Source organism: Telmatherina bonti (assembly GCF_933228915.1).
Source record: "Telmatherina bonti genome assembly, chromosome: 8".
NCBI classification, from domain to species: Eukaryota; Metazoa; Chordata; class Actinopteri; order Atheriniformes; family Telmatherinidae; genus Telmatherina; species Telmatherina bonti.
In genome coordinates, this window is record NC_136626.1 from 32,672,542 (window position 1) to 32,693,118 (window position 20,577).

At 42.9% G+C, this 20,577-nt stretch overlaps 1 long non-coding RNA gene across 1 annotated transcript; it reads left to right on the top strand.

Moving 5' to 3' along the window:
- The first annotated feature begins 1,246 nt into the window (after positions 1-1,246).
- Positions 1,247-20,201, top strand: LOC306759219. Its single transcript, XR_013771416.1, has 3 exons — positions 1,247-1,330; positions 1,430-1,457; positions 19,314-20,201. It is a non-coding gene; the product is annotated as an uncharacterized lncRNA (long non-coding RNA).
- Positions 20,202-20,577: the final 376 nt, after the last annotated feature.

The following is a 20,577-nucleotide window of genomic DNA, read 5'->3' on the forward strand; positions in this document are numbered from 1 at the left end:
AGCCAGTAAATGAATGTAAGACTTGTGAAATAATACTTCGTGTTATAAGCCCAAAGCTGCACTAGAAGTCCTGCTCCCATGTCTTATGGAAAGTATTTAAAAAGGGTCCCCACGTCTCCTGAAACTTCCTGCTCTTGTGCTGTAGTGAGCATCTAATCTTTTCAAGCTTCAAACAGGACATCAGATCCACTAGCCATTGCTTATGTGTTGGTGGGACAGTGTCCCACCATTTGAGTAGAACACAGCGTCTAGCCACAAGAGAAGCGAAGGGATAAGGATATTGAGGATAAGGGCATCACCTCCCCGGTGATGCCGAACAGAGCCGTTAGGGGATTTGGCGGTAGTCTAACTTTTATTAACAGAGATAAAGTAGAGAAAACCTCTGACCAGAACTTGTCGAGTCTGGGGCAGGACCAGAACATATGAATGAGTGTGGCCTCAGAAGTTTTGCAGTTATCACAGAATGGACTGATGCTTGGGTAAATGTGTGAGAGCTTGGATTTAGTGAGGTAAACCCTGTGGACTACCTTAAACTGAATTAAGCAGTGGCGGGCGCAGAGAGAGGATGAATTGATCCGTTTAAATATTAAATTCCAAGTTTTATGTGACAGGGACATGCCTAGGTCCTCCTCCCATGCAGCTCTGATCTGGGTCTCTGGAGGTGGTTTTAGATTTGAGAGGAGGTTGTAGAGGACTGATATCGGCCTTTTCTGGGACAGGTTTAGAGAGAGAACTGTTTCAATGATGGTTGGGTCCGGAAGAGTGACAAGGCTGGGCTTAAAAGAGTGCAAATAGTGCCTAACTTGTAGATATCTAAAAAAAAAACCCAAAACATTTCTTTTCTCATGCGCCTATGCATGACATCTGCACAGTAACTTTTAATTAATTCTGCCAATGATTATTTTAATCTAATTTATTATTTTGTTGTGATTTTGTTATTTGTATTTTCTTTTATGCTTTTTTTTTTCTGTAATGCTTTTAATGTTTCATGTTTCATGTAAAGCACTTGTCTTGCACATGAAAGGTGCAATACAAATAAACTTGCCTTGCCTTACCTAAACAAGAAAGGAGTCGATTGTTTTAAGTATGAAGTTCAATTTTCCTTAGAGAACATCTGTCTTAGAACATTTCTTGGCTCACATACGAATAGGAGTCTTCCAATCTACATCGGAGCACTTGTCCTTAATGAAGTTTTACTTATAGACTGTGAGGGGCAGCAATACGCCTGATGGCGTTCAGTCTGCCAGAAAACTAAGAAGAAGCAGCAGCAGAAGACGACCGTGGATCAGATTCGATCAGGTCTCGAGGATCCGCTACATTTTCCCGCAAGGTATTCTTTGGGACATTATTTATTGATACCATACTTTAAACTACAGCTAGTGAGTCCGATGTACCTTTTATACTGACTAATATCGTCTGTCATCTGCAGAGAAGGATCGGCCTCGTCAGGAGAAGAGGTGAGACTTTACATCTTTGGTGTGATATGTTTGGTTTAATAAGAAAGTGGTCGTGTTCTGGTTGATTATGTGGTTGTGATGTTTGGTGCTTAGTGCGGTTAACGGTGTGTTCAGACCAAACACTGAACGCTTAATGCTGGTCACTAAACTGCCACTTCTGTGTCCGACGCCCAAAACGCGTCTGCCGCTTGTTTGGAGCGAGCGGCAAACGAGCAGCATCTCCAGGAACCGTCTGAGGCTGATGAGAGGCAGAGGATGGCAATGATGTGTTGCTCCACAGATCATGATTGCATTTATATCTAAAGAATAAATAATTTGGCGAATGGGGAAAAAAAGTGTGTGTCTCTATATAATGAAGATGTACAACAAACTTTTCTTTACATTTCAAATATAATTAAATATTTTGTAATGGTTGATTTATAACCATACACAAAACACACTAAACATTTAGCAAATATTACATCAACTACAACGTAAACTAAACTCACACACACACACACACACACAAGAATATTTAAAAGTCGTCTCACATTGAACCTGTCTGGTCAGGTTTTACTAGTATTGGCAACACCTCCTCCAATCTCTTTGCCAAAATTTTGGCTAAAATTTTACAATCTACACCAAGTAAACTTATCGGTCTATAAGATGTGCACAATTCTGAAGGTTTATCCTTTTCTAAGATTAGAGAGATATGTGCCATATTCAAAGTTGGAGGGAGAGTCCCACTCACTAATGATTCTTTATATACATTTAGCAATGGACCAACAATTTTCTTGGCCATTTTTTAAATAAAAATTAGGCCCAAACCAATCAGGGCCTGGGGCCTTTCCAGCTTTTAAGGACTGTATGGCCTCCAGGACCTCTTGAGTTGTTATTGGTTCATCCAAATTTGAGCTTTGTTGTGCAGACAACCCTGGGAGATTAATCTTATTGAAAGTTTCACAGGGATCTGATGTATCACCACATTCTGAAGAGTAGAGTACCTGATAGAACTCTTTCATTACCTTACAGATCATTTTAGATTCAAAATGTAAATAACCATTTTTGTCTTTTAAAGAGGATATTGCATATCCGCCTTTTCCCTGTGCGAGTCGGGCAAGGAGCCTTCCAGGTTTATTTCCAGCGTCAAACAATCTGTGTTTTGCATAAAATATTGCTGTTTCTGCTTTTTGAGTAAGCAATTGGTCTAAAGCAGATCTGGCTGCATCTAATTAAGCATCAAAGGAGAGGAAAACTGTTTAAAGTCCCTCTCCAAACTAGCAATTTGCTGTTCGAGTTCTAATTGTTTTTTAAGAGAGTTCTTCTTCTTTGCCGAAACAAATGAGATAATGGAGCCTCTCAGAAATGCTTTGGCCGTCTCCCACAGAGTAGAAGCACTAATGTCAGGTGTATTATTTGTGGACATGAATAAGTCCCATTGGTCTTCTAAGTAGTTCACGAATACTGGGTCACTCATTAAAACTGGGTTTAAGCGCCAATGTCTTGATAAAAGATCATAATATGGTGGAAATAATTCCATGACGACTGATGAGTGATCTGAAAGGACACATGGACTGATAGAACATGACTGAGTTCTGTCAAGGATTGATTTAGAAACAAACAAAAAGTCTATTCTAGAAAAGGAGTGATGAGGACGGGAATGAAAAGTAAAATCCTAGGAGAGAGGATTGCAAATCTTCCAAACATCAAAAAGACCAAGGTCATTGCACATAAAGATGTAAGAAACATATGTGTTCGTATGTAGATTGCGCAGTTAGTAGCACTTATTGCAACTCGACAAACGGTAGTTGGAGCGGCATCTCAGCGAGAACACGTCTTCTAGCACGCCATGTTCACCCGTCCCCGCCGTGTTTCTTTTTAATTATATCTACGGAGCTACCGACGGAGTTCGGTGCAGCTGAAATCAACCAAAACTAGCAACTCTGACAAGGTCAGTTAGGGCCATTAGGACAGCGAAGTTTCTGCAGATCTTGTTTGTGTAGAGAACTGCACCGTTGAGGATCATTATGATTTGTTTAGATAGCATTTTCAGAAAGCAAGTGGCTGCTTCTCGAGCCACAAGTGAGCCCTGTTGCCAACTCCTCAGTGAAGAAATCTAAAAGTGGCTAGAAGTCGCTAAATGACGTAATCACCTAATTTGCATAATTTTTAATTTGCATGTAATTCAATGGACCTAGTAGGAGAGAAATAACCTTGTGGGAGAAACAAAAGGTCAGTCAAAACCACCCTAAATATGTTTAGTACTATGAATAAACTTTTTCTAGTGGTTATTGTTTTTATTTTGTTGTTTTTTTTGCCACTGAAACAGGCTGTCCCTTTGAAAAATAATTTTGAATACCATTAAACCCACATTGTATAAATAAGCTTTGTCCTGCTTTATTAAATGTTACATTATTAAATATCAAATTTAACCAAGGATTTTATTGTTTTGCGGAATTGCTAGCTGCATGTCCAACCCCCCTTTTTTATCTGGGCTTAGGACTGCCACAGTGACCTAAAAAAGACACTTTGACAGAGATACTTTTTTTTTTTTTTTTTTTAATTTTATTTATTTATGTTTTTTTTTTTTTTTAGTTTTAGCTTGCTTTAGGTTGAACTCTAAGGCTTTGCTTTATGGATATATTTTTGAGTCATGCGTTTTGTTTTTTTTTATCGCAGAGTTTAGCATAGAAATCAGTCTTATGATACAGGCAGTATGTCCTCGTACAGTCTCCAATAAATGGCTTCAGCCAGCCTTTGAATTCAGGGATCAATTCCCATTCCTTTCTGTACTTTCTAGAGCCATTACGAGCTAAATAAATATTTAGCTTGTCTCACAAACAAAGTGGATGAGGTGAGTAAGTGACAGAGGCTGTGAATCAAATATAATTATTTTTGCGTGACGTGAAAAACATTGCAATTTACATCCCACTCTGTAATCCAGAGCGGGAGTGGCAGATTTGGCTGTTCATTTTGACTGTGTAGGTGTAATCGTGCAGATGTCCTCTATGCTCCTCTGACTTGCTGCAGCCGGAGCCGACTGTGAGTGCTTTAGGACGGAGAGAGACTCTCGTTTGTGACAATAACTTTACAATATGCGCTTTAAAGTCAGTCGCCAAAACACCAGAAAAGTCTCCAATAACTTCAGTAAAAGTCACTAAATTTGTCACTAGTTGCCTTTCACAAAAAAAAAATTACCAAGAGGGGTTTGAAAGTCGCCAGATTTGGCAAAAAAGTCGCCAAGTTGGCAACAGTGCAAGTAAGCCGCATGCGATGATGAACACTGTCGTAGGGCTTCTCAGCGCCGTGTCTGGGTTCACCACAGAAATCCTCCAGGAGCTGTGAGCTGATCCCTCTGATTGGTTGACGCCCCGCGTCAAGCGGCCAAAGTTCAGATTTTCCATCTCTGGCTTTTGACGCCGTTCTGCGCGGAACAAAAAACCTCTTAAATTTTCGGCGCAGAACGCACGTCACGCCGACGCTCAAAATGCGACGCGAGAAAGCTCGACGCCCTCTTGCCACGTCTCCACATAGACTTTACATGTAAACCTGCCGTTTGTGACGCTCAAAACGCATTTGGTCTGAACCAAGCGGCAACCTCCGCTGGTTAAAAGTAAAGCCTATGCGGAAGTGCATAAAACTTCAGTTCCCCTTTCACCCGCTAGGGGCTGGCTGCAAATTAGAGCAAATCCCCATAGACTCCCATGTTAAAAAGGCCAACTTCACGGTAGAAATAAACATGTTTACAGCCTGGTTCAAAAATCCATTTTCGGTTTATAGGTCAGGTTTACCTTCATGACAACTGTGGGGGGAGTGAATTTTTTTCTAACTCGCCCGTTTAAAAGTCATTTAATCTCAAAGTTCTGCATTTTTAGGGGCATGTCCATTTGATTGACAGGTACCAATCTCTGGCTTCAAGTCAGAAGAACGTTGAACAACCGCGGTTTTTAGCAGGTTAACAACGTGACTTATCTTGGGGTTGGCTCGGTTAGTTTTTAGCTACAGAAAGCTCGGAGTTCGCTCGATGTCAATCATCCGCCATGACGCTCACGACTCCCCTCTCAGCTCCACCTTTTTGCCCATATTTGTATCTTCCGGGCGAAACGACGCACATGACGCTGCCAAGATGGCGACGGTAGGAACCGCCCACCGAGCTTCCATTCAGCTCTTCAGAAACCTGTGGGTGACGTCACAGAATCTCCGTCCATCTCTTTATATACAGTCTATGATCTGAACACCGTAAAGGTGCATTCACATCAGGGTTGTCCACCAACCTCTGAGAGTTTAGTCCTTCACCTGTGTCATCAGTTATATTTGCGATGGATCAGATTTCCTTTTCCATCCATGTTTTAAGTAACATTAATTGTATCAGTTGTTTTAAAGGGGTGTGTTGTTTGGTGTAAAATTAGACATATATGTCTACTATGATTTAGATATGATGCTGGTAAAGGAGATGATTGACTGTATTGTTGCACCATTCACATACATTTTCAATTAATCTTTTCTTACCAACTATGAAAACCTCAAAAGTGATACCAATCTTCAAAAGCATATATGTAGACAAATTTAGAAGTTGTAGACTGATCTCTATACTTCCTCAATTTTTCTAAAATAATGGCAGTCATAGAACTGGTGTAGGAGATAACAGATGCAATAGACAAAAGGAGAATATACAGTGGATGTTTTTGTCGATCTAAGCAAGGCTTTTGACACGATCGATCATGAATTACTTTAATCAAAAATGGAACGATATGGTTTCAGATGAATCAATTATGACTGGATAAAAAGTTATCTAAGTGTCAGGCAGCAATATGTACAAATAAGCCAGACAGCTTTTGTCAGATTTAAAACCTCTGTGACATGTAAAATAAAGAAAGAGACACAGACTCAGAACTCAGTGTAACCTTTGCAAAGGGAAGAGAACAGTCTCAGAGTGCACAGAGACTCCAAACTGTCTTCTTCGCTTGCTCTTCCTCTGCTCAGGCTTTTTATTTGACAGATAATGGCATGGTGCATATCACGAGTTCATCACACATTTTCCAGTTAAAATGTAGTGTTAATTTCATTTACTCCTGCAGCTGTTAAAACAAATAAACATCTATTTGGTTTAACAGACTACCAGAAGTAAGACATGAGTAAAACACGAGGTGCAAAGAAAACAATAGGATGGTCTGTCTGAGTGACAAAAGCTCATTCAGCCTGAGGCACTCTGTTTCACCAAAAAGAATTAATCTTTGATAAAGTAATCTCAAAAGTTAACATATAATATACGAAAAGATAAGTCATGAACAAATGATAATTTATACATTTTCTAACAGCTTTGACAGCTTTCTAACAGGTGACGGCTCAGCCCATCCCTGAGCTGTCACCTTATCGTGGTGGAGGGGTTTGTGCGTCCCGAAGATCCTAGCAGCTATGTTGTCGGGGGCTTTATGCCCCTGGTAGGGTCACCCATGGCAAACAGTGTCTAGGGGAGGGACCAGACCAAGCACGGCTCATAGACCTCTATGATGACGACCAACCTGGGCGTGAATGTTCCCTTGCCCGGACATGGGTTACCGGGACCCCCCTCTGGAGCCAGGCCTGGAGGTGGGGTACGAGGGCGAGCGTCTGGTGGCCGGGCCTTCGCCCATGGGGCCCGGTCGGGCTCAGCCCGAAAGGGTTACATGGGCCCCACCTCCCGTGGGCTCACCATCTGCGGGAGGAGCCGTAGGGGTCGGGTGCAGTGTGAGCTGGGCGGCAGCAAGGGGCGGGGACCCTGGCGGTCCGATCCCCGGCTGCAGAAGCTGGCTCTAGGGACGTGGAACGTCACCTCTCTGGTGGGGAAGGAGCCTGAGCTTGTGCGCGAGGTTGAGCGGTTCCGGCTAGATATAGTTGGACTCACGTCGACACATGGCTTGGGCTCTGGAACCAGTACCCTCGAAAGGGGCTGGACCTTCTTCCACTCTGGAGTTGCTCATGGTGAGAGGCGCCGAGCAGGTGTGGGCATTCTCATCAGCCCCCAGCTTGGTGCCTGCATGTTGGGGTTTACCCCGGTGGATGAAAGGGTAATTTCCCTCCGCCTCCGGGTGGGGGGACGGGTCCTGACTGTTGTCTGTGCTTATGCGCCGAACAGCAGTTCAGAGTACCCACCCTTTCTGGAGTCCTTGGAGGGAGTGCTGGAGGGTGCTCCTTTTGGGGACTCCATTGTTCTGCTGGGGGACTTCAGTGCTCACATGGGCAATGACAGTGAGACCTGGAGGGGAGTGATTGGGAGGCATGGTCCCCCCCCTCTGAACCCAAATGGTGTTTTGTTATTGGACTTCTGTGCTCGTCATGGATTGTCCATAACGAACACCATGTTCCAACATAAGAGTGTCCATATGTACACCTGGCATTAGGATTCCCTGGGCCGCAGTTCGATGATCGATTTTGTAGTCGTATCGTCAGACCTGCGGCCACATGCCTTGGACACTCGGGTGAAGAGGGGGGCGGAGCTGTCAACTGATCACCACCTGGTGGTGAGTTGGCTCAGATGGTGGGGGAGGAAGCCAGTCAGATCTGGCAGGCCCAAATGTGTTGTGAGGGTCTGCTGGGAACGTCTGGCTGAGTCCCCTGTCAGAGCGAGCTTCAACTCCCACCTTCAGCAGAGCTTCGAACATGTCCCGGGTGAGGTGGGGGACATTGAGTCCGAATGGGCTGTGTTCCGTGCCTCTATTGCTGAGGCGGAGGCCAGCCGGAGCTGTGGCCGTAGGGTCGTTGGTGCCTGTCGTGGCGGTAATCCCAGGACTCGTTGGTGGACACCAGCAGTGAGGGATGCCGTCAAGCTGAAGAAGGAGTCCTATCGGGCCTTCTTGGCCTGTGGGACTCTGGAGGCAGCTGATGGGTACCGACGGACTAAGCGGCATGCGGCTGTTGCCGAGGCAAAAACTCGGACATGGGAGGAGCCATGGAGAAATACTTCCGGACGGCTTCGAGGAGATTCTGGTCCACCATCCGGCGGCTCAGGAGGGGGAAGCAGTGCTCCATCAATACTGTGTACAGTGGAGGTGGGGAGCTGCTGACCTCAACTCGGGACGTAGTGGGTCAGTGGAAGGAATACTTCGAAGACCTCCTCAATCCTACCAACACATCATCCGATGAGGAGGCAGAGCTGGTGGACTCAGGGGTGGACTCTCCTATCTTTGGGGCTGAAGTCGCTGAGGTGGTCAAAAAGCTCCTTGGCGGCAAGGCCCCGGGGGTGGATGAGATCCGCCCGGAGTTCCTTAAGGCTCTGGATGCTATGGGGCTGTCCTGGCTAACACGCCACTGCAGCATCGCCTGGACATCGGGGGCAGTACCGCTGGATTGGCAGACTGGGGTGGTGGTCCCCCTTTTTAAGAAGGGGGACCGGAGGGTGTGTTCCAATTACAGGGGAATCACACTCCTCAGCCTCCCTGGTAAGGTCTATTCAGGGGTCCTGGAGAGGAGGGTCCACTGGATTGTCGAATCCCGGATTGAGGAGGAGCAGTGTGGTTTTCGTCCTGGTTGCGGAACAGTGGACCAGCTCTATACCCTCTTTGGGGTCCTGGAGGGGACGTGGGAGTTTGCCCAACCAGTCTACATGTGGTTTGTGGACCTGGAGAAGGCATTCGACCGTGTCCCCCGGGGGCTCCTGTGGGGGGTACTCCGGGAGTATGGGGTACCGGACCCCCTTGTACGAGCTGTCCGGTCTCTGTATGACAGGTGTCAGAGCTTGGTCCACATTGCCGGTAGTAAGTCGGATTCGTTTCCGGTGAGGGTTGGACTCCGCCAAGGCTGCCCTTTATCACCGATTCTGTTCATAACTTATATGGACAGAATTTCTAGGCGCAGCCGAGGTGTTGAGGGGATCCGACTTGGTGGCCTCAGGATTGGGTCCCTGCTTTTTGCAGATGACAGGGTCCTGTTGGCTTCATCTGGTCGTGATCTCCAGCTCTCGCTTGAGCGATTCGTGGCCGAGTGTGAAGCGGCTGGGATGAGACTCAGCACCTCCAAATCTGAGACCATAATCCTGAGCCAGAATAGGGTTGATTGCCCTCTCTGGGGTGCGAGTCAGGTCCTGCCTCAAGTGGAGGAGTTTAAATATCTCGGGGTCTTGTTCACAAGTGAGGGAAGGATGGAGCGCGAGATCGACAGACAAATCGGTGCGGCGTCTGAAGTAATGCAGACTGCGCCTGTCTGTCGTGGTGAAGAAGGAGCTGAGCCAGAAGGCGAAGCTCTCGATTTACCAGTCGATCTACGTTCCTACCCTCACCTATGGTCATGAGCTGTGGGTTGTGACCGAAAGAACGAGATCTCGTATACAGGCGGCTGAAATGGGTTTCCTCCACAGGGTGGCCGGGCTCTCCCTTAGAGATAGGGTGAGGAGCTCGGTCATCCGGGAGGGGCTCAGAGTAGAGCCGCTGCTCCTCCGCATCAAGAGGAACCAGTTGAGGTGGCTCGGGCATCTGGTCAGGATGCCTCCTGACGCCTCCCTGGTGAGGTGTTCCGGGCACGTCTCTCTGGGGGGAAGCCCCGGGGAAGACCCAGGACACGCTGGAGGGATTATATCTCTCGGCTGGCCTGGGAACGCCTCGGGATCCCCCCCCGCAGAGTTGGCAATTGTGGCTGGGGAGAGGGAAGTCTGGGCTTCCCTGCTTAGGCTGCTGCCACCGCGAACCGACCCCAGATAAGCGGCTGAAGATGAAGATGAAGCTTTGATTCAGATATGACGCTGGTAAAGGAGATGATTGACTGTATTGTTGCACCATTCACATACATTTGCAATTAATCTTTTCTTACAGACATTTTTCTGGCAACTATGAGAATCTCAAAAGTAATACCAATCTTCAAAAGCATAGATGTAGACATATTTAGAAATTGTAGACGGGTCTCTATACTTCCTTAATTTTTCTAAAATTAGAAAATTGACAAAAGGATGAATGAATTTATTGATAAGCATAATATAAATAATGATCAGCAGTTCGGTTTTAGAGCAAAGACATCAACCTCTGTGACAGTCAGAACTGGTGTAGGAGATAACAAATGTAATAGACAAAAGGAGAATATACAGTGGGTGTTTTTGTCAATCTAAGCAAGGCCTTTGACACTATATATCATGAATTACTTCAATCAAAAATGGAACAATATGGTTTCAGATGAATCGCTTATGACTGCATAAAAAGTTATCTTAGTGTAACGGTGTTTTCAGACCAAATGCGTTTTGAGCGTCGAAAACGCTCAAAACGTTTTGCAGCAAGGAAATCATGTAAAAACTAGGGGCCGACCGATCTATCGGCCGGTCGATATTATCGGCCGATATGGGGGTTGATATCGGCTACCGGTAAAAAATTGTCTTTGTCATATATTTGTTTCTGAGACTGCCCAGTTAAACTGTAACTGCTGGATGATTGGGCTACTTATCCAGCAGATGGCGTCCATAACACATGATAAGTACCAGGGCGGGGTCATCCTTGCTCATGGCTGCCTACCGTGGAAGCTGAGACAGAGCAAACCCGACGGATAGCAGCTAAGCCAAGTAAAGTGACTTCTGCTCACGAGCATTTTATATTTTGTCACTGGTTAGTTGAAACGTTAAATAAACAAACCCAATTATGTTTTCCCTCTTACATTCTCAACAAACTTGTCATTGTGTGCCTCGTGGCCGCGTTGTGTTTAGTTACGATAGTTCTTACCTTGCTAAAAGTTAAGCATGCACAAATACAATGTGAAGCATAGCTGTCTAAGTGCGTAAAAGCATCATAACTGGTGTTTTTTTAGTGACATAAAGATATCGTGTTTCTATCTCTCACTTAAAATAAGTGTAGTCTTCATTAAATGGCTCTTTGCCATCATAAAAAAAAGTAGCATTTTTTGCTCTGTTAATACAGCCATCCACACACTGGGTTCTACTCTGTTACTGTAATAGTAGTGCAGTACATCATACGATGCTAACATTTTCAGGCCCATGCATGATTATTATTATATACAATAATAAAGATATTGGTGTTTTGTGACGGATAGACATACAGGACAGACTATGCTTAAGTTAAATAGCAACTATTGTCATCATCTCTAAAAAAGAGCCATAATCTGACAGGTATTTTTTCCAACAGTGTCTTTGAAAATGACCACTTTACATGTTATAGAGGCGCCCCCAAAACACCTCTAGTCATGAGGCAGGAAAGTCATAAGAGTGAGGAAAGCTTGATGTTTTGCAACAAGGAACGCAGTGCTTAGTGTTTAGCCTCGTGAACGTTTGTGAAAGTTGGTGGCTGCGTGCCATTTACTTGTTTTTACGTGCCACAACTTCTGAATACTTAATATTATTAGTGGTGCAACGGATCATCATTGATCCACGATCCATTCAGATCAGTATCTACGATTCGGCACACACGTGATCCACGGATTGATATGAAAAAAAAAAGAAAGCTGCATGCACAACCATTCCACACAAGTACAGCATGGTCATGGCGAGCGGAGGAATTCGAACGCCCCAGTTCATTCATATCCCCTGTGTGGGAACACTTTGGTTTCCCTGTCAAATACGATAAAGAATGAAAGAGATCAGCTGATGAAACAGTGACGGTGTGTAGGCACTGTGGAATAAGAAAACCGTATTTACATTTTTTTTTAAAAAATCAGTGAATAATTCAGATAGTTCATGGTGTCTAACAGTAGACATGAGTTTAAGAATGAGCTTAGAATGTAGTGTTTTAGCTTTGAGTAATATTTTTGAATTTTTTTCTGGTGGATGGATTTATCGGCCATTATATCGGCTATTGGCCTTCTCTAAAGTCTTTATATCAATGTCCCCCACCTCACCCGGGACATCAAAAAATCCATATAGGTCAGGCCCTAGTAAAAACAGAAGTATGTGAAAAATCATTTGTGTATTGTGTAAAATTAAGGTAAATTTCAACAAAAAATCCCTCCGGTTATTGTACAATACCCTCGTTCTTCAGTGCTTAAATTATTGTGTGGAACTATGGCGGAATATTTATAAAACAGTTATCCAACCCATTTTTATTTTTGCAAAACAAAGCAGTCAGAATAATATGCAGATTTATTATGCTCCAACTACTGTATTTTCACAACCATGAGGCGCACTGTAATGAAAGGCGCAGTCTCAGTTACGGGTGCTGTTTCTGTATTTAACACATACATAAGGTGCACCGGATTTTAGGGCACGGGCATGGTGAAACATATTTGTACCCTAGCTTAAAACATGCTTGCTTGCGTGTGTTTTAAAAAGGGCAGCAGAAGAAAAACTAAGTTATTGAAGAATTTAGCAATGTTTTCATGTTGTTTTTGATCAATCCTCATTCACAAATCCTCAAAGTCCTCATCTTCTGTAGCTGAAATGAACAGCTGGGCTTGTTCCCCATCGAACACACTGGGTTCCCGCCCGCCATTGTCAATCAGTCTCTGTGCCTTGTGTCTCCTCATAAATGATGCCGGCTTTTGCGAAAGCTCAAAGAACAGTTCAAGCAGATACGTTAGCCCAAGCATCCGCAATCCATTCACAAATTGTCGCGTAACTCCCCTGGTGCTGCCTCAAAACTGTCTTTGCCTTCTGTCATCCATTGCTCCCACGCCGTTCGCAACTTCACTTTGAACACCCTGTTTATACTAATGTCCAGCGGTTGGAGTTCCTTCGTCAAGCTCCGAGTTCATTTGTCACTTGATTTCTTTCACTGCTGCCTGATTCCCATGTTTGTCCACGTAGCTGATAGCTTGAAGTTTGAACTGTGCTTCATAAACGTGTCTCTTCACAGGTGCCATTTTAATAAGGGGTCATTAGCCAAACTGATGTTTTGCATAATGCACATACCGGCACTATATACCTACTCAGGACATGCCTTTAGCGTCTTCTTTCACGCCCACACTTCCCCCTTTAACGTTCTCATGCTGCCCTCTGTTACGTCCATCTTTCATCTATATAAGCTGCGTGTTGGCAGGAAACGCTCTGTCAGTCAAGCAAAACGCTCATCAAAGTCACACAACAACATTTATGAACATAAAGTGCACCGCATTATAAGGTGCTCTGTCTATTTTGGAGAAAATAAGACTTTTAAGTGCGCCTTATGGTCTCGAAAGTACGGTAACTCATTGTTTATTGACCTAAATATGTTCAAATTTACTGATTTAGTTGATCTCAGCCCCGCTGTAGTTATGTACAATGTTCACAAAAACGAGCTTCCTGACTGTATTCAACAAAGGTTTAAATCCATAGACTTGCTATAAGGGGGGATCCCAAGGCGTTCCCAGGCCAGCTGAGAGATATAATCCCTCCAGCGTGTCCTGTATACAAGATCTCGTTCTTTTAGTCACAACCCACAGTTCATGACCATAGGTGAGGGTAGGAACATAGATTAACTGGTAAATCATGAGCTTTGGCTTTTGGCTCAGCTCCTTCTTTACCACGACAGACCGGCACAGAGTCTGCATTACTGCAGACGCTGTACCGATCCATCTGTTGATCTCACCCTCCATCTTTCCCTCATTCATGATCAAGACCCCAATATATTTAAACTCCTCCACTTGAGGCAGGACCTGACTCCTACCCCAGAGAGGGCAATCCATCCTATTTCAGCTGAAGACTATGGTCTCAGATTTGGAGGTGCTGATCCCCATCCCAGCCGCTTCACACTCGGCTGGAAATCGCTTAAGTGAGAGCTGGAGATCACGGCCATGTGAAGCCAACAGGACCACTTCATCCACAATAAGCAGAGACCCAATCCTGAGGCCACCAAACTGAATCCCCTTAACACCTTGGCTGTGCCTAGAAATTCTGTCCATACAAATTATGAACAGAATCAGTGATAAAGGGCAGCCTTGGCGGAGTCCAACCCTCACTGGAAACAAATATGGACTACGTCTGGCAATGCAGACCAAGCTCTGACAGGGACTGGACAGCTCGTACAAGGGGGTCCAGTACCACATACTCCCAGACTACCCCCCACAGGAGTCCCCGGGGGACACAATCGAATGCCTTCTCCATGTCGGCAAAGCAGATGTAGACTGGTTGGGCAAACTCCCATGCCCCCTCAAGGACCTCAAAGAGGGTATAGAGTTGGTCCACTGTTCCGTGACCAGGACGAAAACTGTCTCCGATGTCCATGTGATGCTGCAGAGGCGTGTCAGCCAGGACAGCCCCAAAGAATCCAGAGCCTTAAGGAACTCTGAGCAAATCTCATCCACCCCCGGGGCCTTGCCACCAAGGAGCTTTTTAACCACCTCAGTGACTTCAGCCCCAGAGATAGGAGAGTCCACCCCTGAGTCCTCCAGCTCTCCTTCCTCCTTGGAAGACGTGTTGGTAGGATTGAGGAGGTCTTCGAAGTACTCCCTCCACCAACCTTCCACTGAGAGAGAGTAAGAGATGGATGTGGGTCTAAGCCTGTTGCTACTATATTAGCAGCAACAAACACAACCGAAGAAGGTGGTTGTGGGGAAATAAAATAAGTGTTGGAGTTCAAGCTCCTGCTGGTGGCATAAATGTAGGTACTTGGACAACATATAGGATCTACTGATCATCATAATACAGGCCGTACACACGGGATACCTCTATTTTCAGCTCACGTGAACAATGAGTTGTTTAGAGGTAATAATGCTGGGTACATTTGAGCAAGATAAACTAGTTTAGAAAGGCAGATCAGCTGACCATACTCACAGTTTGTATTTGAGCACTTTAAAATAACAATTTGGTGTTGAGATTTGCTGGTTTAAATTGTACAAAATTTGCATTTGAAGTCCACTCTTTCATTTCAGCTTCAACTCTGCTGTCCTTCTTGTACATGATTTTTAATTTTGCAGGGTATGGTAGACCAAAGCGCACATCACTTCGACCTTGTAGGGATCTCCATACATCCATAAATGCGGTGCGTGCTTTCGCTACAATGGTGCTGTAATCTGGGAAAATTGAGAATCTTTTACTGTTGTACATCAGCGGGGACTGATTTTTAGCTCTCTGCAGGATGTCATAATGTAACTTAGCGATGATACGAGTTCTTCCTCCATCCCCTGGAATCTTAGGTGCAAGGTCTTGATGTAAGCAATCTACTTTTAGATCCCGGTCCATCCCCAGAGCTTCTTTAATAATTTTGGAGACTTCTTTAGGACTGACGGAGTTTGTATATTCTGACTATGTGGATATTTCTGCATCACATCCTTCCCTCCATGTCATCGCACTTGTCCCATAGTTTGACAAGCTCACTTTCAAGTTCTGTCACAGTGGTTTGCAGTGTGTTCACTTTATTGGACCATGATGATAATACACCGTCCACATCTTCAATATCCATTTTGATAGAGGTGATTTCTGCTAGGACAGCAGAAGCTTTCTTGGGCATTTCACCCCTTACAACGTTAATGTCTGCCCTAAGAGTGGTGAACTCTTTAGACGACACATTCTTCATCTCCTCTCTTATAATCTTGGAGATTTCTCCTCGAAGAGAGGCGAGAATATGCACTTTCATTCCTTTAGTCATATCAGGGCTCCATTATGTGCTTCCTTGTGGTTCTGGTGTTAGCTACTAGCTTAGATGCGCTACCGTCAAATTTGAATTTACGCAATTTACATACATATATACATATGATTCTTACATAAACCTATACATACATATACTTGCACACATACATATTGCCTATACATACACACACCAACTACATTTACATCTGCATACAAAATATATACATACATACTCACGTTTTGTATGTGTACCTACCTATGCAAAACTCTTCCATTTTAGCTACTTAACAATTTATATACTACATGTCAAAAGCCTGGACATATGCTCCCTCTATGTCCCATGGGAAACTGTCTCCCTTGTATAAAAAAAACAACTTACTTAACATCAAACCCTAATTTTTAATCCCATGTGTCCCCCATACCAGCTTCCAAATAGTTTCAGAGATCATTTTTGTATCATTTAGCATATCTGTTGTTCTTTCCATGCTTATAAGATTTTTAAATTCGGATAACCATGTTTCTATGGAAAGGCATTTTGGCAATTTTCCAGTTAAATAAAATTATTCTTTTGGCAGCCAAAAATGCCCACTGTTTTCTTTTCTAGTCTTGTTTTAAACTTTATGGTCCTATGACCTAACAGACATATGGTTAAACTACAGACTTCTGTCTAAGGCTGGAACGATTTGTCGACAACGCGACAATAAAAATTCATCGTTGTGAAATTTCATTGTCGATGTGTCGCATTATAAACACCGTAACGGCTTTGCTAATAAAACGCTGCTCCAGGCAACTTAACGCCATTTACCAACCACGGCTTTTCAGAGAGTATAAGAACTCTAAACACCAAGCAAATGACTGCAAAGCACTACATGAAGTGCTTGGGGCAGTATTGTCATTTTGTGCAGCATTTGGGGATATTTCACACTAAGTGTCAAACATGTCAAATGTGTAGTCTGCCACGCAGAGTTGGCGTACCATGGCAGCATGACGGTCATGCTTAGAGCATCTGAAATGAAACCACTCCAGAGTCATGGTTTCCAGCATTCCTGATGGCAAAGTTAGCATTAGCGAGTAGCGATGTGCTGTTGTTACTTCTGCTAGGTTTTGTTTTTACTGTCGTTTATCTGTTTGTTCCGAGATAACTCAAAAAGTTCTGGATAGATTTTCATGAGTTGTTGGAAATGTGAAAAGAAAGAAGTGATTTAATTTTGGTGGTGATCCGGATCACCGTTTGGATTAAGGAATTTAAAGGATTCTGGCCCTTGTTTACCTATAAAACACGCTTTTTCAAGATGTAAATAATCATTTCAATGCAATTCTACAGAAATTAAGATGTTAAAATATTTATTTTGTTTTCCTTTTGAGTCAGATTCTGTACAGCTTGGATGTGACACTATAGCTAAGTATGAATGTTTCAAAATAGATTAATAGTAAGCTGTTAATCTTAAATTTAATTTTCAGCTGGTTCAGGAATCATTCTTTTAACTTTCTAAAGGACACTATGTTGTGATTGACTGGGAATCAGGGGGATATTCATATGATGCAAATGAAGAGAGTGGTGTAAAACATACTGGAGCCTGTAAAAAGAACTCATCAACTGGAAGCACAGATGGTGGGCGTGACAGAAATAATTGTGACCAATCGAATAATCTAAAAAATTATTTACAGATTAGTCGACTATTAAAATAATCGTTAGTTGCAGCCCTACTTCTGTCCAAAACAGATTGACGGCTGGGCAGAGCCACAACATATAAAATGGATTATCTACTTTTCCACATTTATGCCAACAAAGATCTGACATTTGGGTCTATCTTTTTTAAGTTTGGAGGGAGTAATGTATGCTTTATGAAAAGTTTTCAGCTCTATTATTTTTCCTCTAACTGACTCAGAGATTATTTTAATATCACGCCAAATATTTTCCCGTTCTGTGGATGTGAGTTGGACCTTTAAGTCAGATTCCCATTGTGACTCTGTTTTTAAGTTTGGATTTAAAGAGGACTGAAGCAATAGCTTATATAAACCTGAGACTGCGCTTCTATTTGAGGATAGAAGTCTGAGTTTTTTTTATCAATCTCAAAATTATAATCAAATCATTCTTTGGAAAGTTTGGAGACAACTGACTTTAACTGAAAATACTGTAAAAAGTTATTCATGCTTAAATTATGCCTTTTCCCAGGTTCTTCAAAGGGGAAGATTTCTCCATTTTCTACAATTTGAGAGATTTCCGTGATATTTTGTTTACGCCATACAGTATTATTTAGTGGTGCCCCCGCAGCTTTAAAGGCATTATTACACCATATTGGGGAGGATGGAAGAAATGATTTTTCAATAGCTGTTTTATGACTTTCTGTACTTATGACACAAGAAAATTTAATATGATTGTCGATGTTTTTGGATGGAGTGGGAGTGTACCAGTGTGAAGACAGTGATACACATTTATTTTTTTCCTTTACCAAGAATTCCTCAAGCCAATCCCAACTCCCTTCCTCTTTCATCTTTTTATTTCCCCAAATTAAAGAATATTTTGCATTAAAAGCAAGATAATAGAAATAAATATCTGGAATTCCTAAACCACCTCTATCTCTTGGTAGGGACAGTTTCCAACTAATTTTAGGTTTTTTATTTTTCCATAAAAAAGAAGGGAACATTCTATTGATATGATCAAACAAAGACTTCTGAATAAACAGTGGGACAGAGGACACTAAAAAGTTCAATCTTGGAAGGAGATTCGTCTTTAGTATCTCTCCCCGACCCCATAAGGATGGAGGTAAAACAGACCATCTTTTGAGGTCTTCCTTCATATTATCCACTAAAGGTTTAGCATTTAATTAAAATATTTCATGAACAGGTGCTCTAATTTTAACTCCCAAATATCTCATACCTTCTGGTCTCAAGATAAAGGGAGCAGATCTGAGATCAGGAAGATGTGTCCACATGTTTAGAGGTTGTTGGTTCTTAAAAATTATTTATTTTGATTATTTGTGGGGGGGGTTTTTCCCCCGAAGTCTATTTTAAAATAAAGGAAATATCGGCATCAGAGGGTGTCCTACCATTTTACAAAAAGTATTGAAAAGTACCAAAAAGTATTGAAATATTAAATGGTATCAGTACCGAAACAGAAAATTGGCATGGTGACAACCCTAGTACCTGTTGTGCTGTTGTGCTGTAATAAGCAGTAAAACTGGACTTCATGAACCTGCATGAACCTTCCTTCCTTGTGTTCTGACCGACACACCAGAGACACCAGAGACCCACAACATATACCATTTTCATATACAGCCCTATTTAAGTTATACAAATAAGCTACAACTTTAGATGAGCAGGTCAGTTGTGGTAATGTCTCTTGGGGATTTTTATCAAATGTAATTAAAGGTTATAATATGGCTATAAATTTAGTATAGAAATCTAGCTTATGTATCTTTTTATTTCAGACTTCCCTGAAGATGTGCAGCAGCAGTTGGTGATTACAAAGGGAGTTCCTTATGAATGCAGTCTGGACAAGCAGGACCTTGAGTCCCATCTCCTATTAAAGGAACCAGAGGAAGTATGGCAGAATGGAAAGCAGATGATGACGGGCTGGTGGACAGTGTCTCCAGTTTACCAATGATGATGGCTACTGTGAAGACTGAAGATGAGGAAAAGATTCTACGTTTTGGTTATAATCAGCTCACCTTCATCAAACCCAAGCTACAGGCAACTCTGTGGTAGAAGTTCTGATCAACAACCCTGCTGAACAGATTTCATCAGAATCTGCTGAAGAGGACCAGAACTAACCAGTAACCCAGAACCAAGAGTTATTTACAAAGCAAATAGTGACAGAAAGGCTTCAGGCTTGTTCACAGAAAAAACTGTTGTCAGATTTTGGAACTGAAATGGAGGGTGGTGATAAAGACTGGAATGACAACAGAGCACATGGATCAGATGTGGAGAGTAACACTGCTATGAAATCACCTCGCTCTGAATGTAGTGAAGAGTTTCACTCTCAAAAATCTCATCAGACACGCTTAACTAAAAAGTATTTCATCTGTTTGAGAAGTAAGAAATGTTTAAAAATTTTGCATGCCGACACTTTGCAGAAAAGATCCCACTCGGGTAAAAAAAGTGTCAGATGTGAGACCTGTGGTAAAACCTTTCTTCATAAAGGGAATCTTAGAAGGCACATGAGAATCCACACAGGAGACAAACCATTCAGCTGTGATGAATGTGGACAAAGATTTAGTCGAAAGACAAGATTAAACCAACACATGAGAATCCACACAGGAGACAACCATTCAGCTGTGATGAATGAGGACAAAGATTTAGCAAAAAGCAACACTTAAACCACCACATGAGAATCCATACAGGAGACAAACCATTCAGCTGTGATGAATGGCAAATTATTTAGGTGGCATACTATGTTAAAAAGACACATGCATGTCCACACAAAATAGAAGCTTTATAGATTTTCCTGCAAATCTGTAAACAATGTGTTCACACTGGAGTTATCATTCTGTAACCCTCCACTAGCAGGAGTGGATCAAATATCAAATAGATCTTTTAACTGGGGCTAAGATAATACCTCCGTCAAATAGCTGAATGCTACTTAAAAAAAAAAAAGGTTGCAGTGTCAAAGCAGCAGAAAGATGAACAGAATCGTCAAAGGTCGGCACAAACCTTTCACCTGATAATCAGCCAGATGAGGGTGTGGAAGCTGCA